A 2443-nucleotide genomic window follows, 5' to 3' on the forward strand; every position below is an offset into this window, starting at 1 on the left:
CAGCCTTCACTCCAGGGATAATTCAAATACAGTCTTATTACCAAGCTAACACCCTAATGAATGTCTCATGTGATTGCCAAGGATTCCTAATTCTGGCTGGTTAGAACTCAAAGGTCTACCAACATGTTTGAACCCTGGATATTACTAAACTGAGAGCACAAGCGCTCTCTTTCGCCTGGCTTCACAGAGTTTTTACCTTGGAGGTAGGTGGCCTCATATTCAGTGAAGTTTCAAAGACCCTTCTAAGCAGATACTGGAGACTCTTTTTTCTTCATAGCCCCCTTCCTTCTCTGAAACTCTGCAACTTCCATCCTCTACAGCCTCCAGAACTTCAATTTTTATCTCTTTAATTCATTAATATCACCGAGTTCACACACACACTCTCTCTCTTTTTAACCAATCCTACACAAGCTGTCTAGAAATTACTGAAAAGTCAGAGTGATGGTATGGGTCATCTCATTTGCTTTCCACCTTCCCATTTTCGTAGCCTTGCATGCCTGTTTTCCAGTGCTTGAAAGAAATATTTTATTTCTTTTATGTAGATTTTTCTTTGGTCATAGTGGAACAGTGTGTCTGATACTTCTTACTCCATCATGACTAGAGGTAGAAATTCATACTTTTATCATAATTTTAGTAGTTTTATATCTTATTTTTATCTGTAGATATTTCTCCTTTTAATTTCAGAATATATTTATTTATATTTGTCTTTTCCTTTTCTTATTGGTATTCTAGATTTTTTTTTTAAGCTGGCTATAGTGTACTTTATTCATGGTACATGACACAGTAGTGCTCCTCAAGCCCTTCTTCAGGAGATCTGGGAGGAAACTATGTAGAGGTTGGGAGAGTCTCAGTATGTTGAGGGATGAGTTGGGTGAAGGACTCTCCAGAATCTGAGGGCTTCTCTTTTCCTTTTGCTCTCACTGGGGCTGATGGTCCAGGGAGCTCTTACTCCTTTGGAGGCCATGTGGACCATTAGGTCCACCACTTGGTGGCTGTAGCCAAATTCATTGTCATAACAGAACTGAGCTTGACAAAGTGGTCATTGAGAGCAATGCCAGGCCCAGCTTGAAAGTGGAAGAATGGATGTCACTGTCAAAGTTGCAAGAGACAACCTGTCAAAGTTGCAAGAGACGACCTGGTCAATGTAGCCCAGGATACTCTTGAAGAGGCCCTACAATGACTGCTTCATCATTTTCTTGCTCTCATCATATTTGGCAGCTTTCCTTAGGCAGCAGTTTGGATCCATGACTGACACATTGGAGGTGGAGACACGGAAGCCCATGCCAGTGAGCTTACTATTCAGCTCAGGGATGACTTTGCTATACCTTTGGCAGCACCTGCAGAAGCATGGATGATGTTCTCAGCCAGCACACCACAACTTCCCGGAGGCACTGTCTATAATTTTTTTGGGTGGCAGTGATGTCATGGACTGTGGCCATGGGTCCCTTCATGATGCCAAAATTGTCATGGATGACCTTGGCCAGAGGAGCTAAGCAGTTGGTGGTGCAGAAGGCATTGCTGATAATCTTGAGGGATTTGTCATCAAGCCCATGACAAACCTGGGGCCATCAGCAGAAGAGGCAGAGATGATCACTCCTTGATCCCACCCTTCAAGTGGGTCCCAGCCCCTTCATGGTGGTGAGCATGAGGTGGACTCCATAACATACTCAGCACCAGAATCACCCCATTTGATATTGGTGGGATCTCACCTCTGGAAGATGGAGATGGGCTTTCCATAGATGACAAATTTCCCATTCTCAGCCTTGACTGTGCTGTTGAATTTATCCTGGGAGGAATATACTGGAATAGGTAGACCATGTAGTTGAAGTCAAAGGAAAGGTCATGGTCATTGATGGTGACACCACGTGCCCATTATGGCCAGATCTGTTTAATATTAGCCATTGTGTCTCAGGGACACAGCTGGCACTGCACCAGAAGATGAGGTTGTCTGTTGAATGGGGAAGAGCAGAGAGTCTCTTTTTACATTCATAATTTGTGAACTTCTTTCTTTGCATTTGCTCTGTTGCACTCTACTTCTAATTGTGCCAAAAGCCAGACTTTTCAGTTTCTGATCTTGCTTATTCTTGATAAAGGTATTAAGGGCTATAAAGTTTCCTGTGAGTCAGGTTCAGCAATGCCTTGCAAGTTTTGACACATAGTTTATTTTTATTATTATTAACTTTTAATCAGTATTTTCTATTTCTTTGGTATTCACGTTCTATCCAGATGCTCTACAGGAAAATCAGCTCTTTGCTCTTCCAGATTCTGGCAGCAGTTAACATTCCTTGGCTTGTGGCCAGATTATTCCATCTCTGTTTCCACTGTCCCATTGCCTTTTCTCTTCATTGTTTCAAGTTTCCCTCTGCCTCCTTTTACACATACACTTTTACTGGATTTACGGCTCAGCTAGATAATTCTATGATCCAAGATCCTTAACCAAAGT

General features: G+C 42.3%; 1 pseudogene; it reads right to left on the reverse strand.

Moving 5' to 3' along the window:
* Nucleotides 1–847: 847 nt before the first annotated feature.
* LOC129498466 (glyceraldehyde-3-phosphate dehydrogenase-like) lies at nt 848–1866 on the reverse strand (annotated as a pseudogene).
* Between the last annotated feature and the right edge of the window lie 577 nt (nt 1867–2443).

Source organism: Nyctereutes procyonoides, unplaced genomic scaffold (genome assembly GCF_905146905.1).
Source record: "Nyctereutes procyonoides isolate TBG_1078 unplaced genomic scaffold, NYPRO_anot_genome, whole genome shotgun sequence".
Taxonomy (NCBI): domain Eukaryota; kingdom Metazoa; phylum Chordata; class Mammalia; order Carnivora; family Canidae; genus Nyctereutes; species Nyctereutes procyonoides.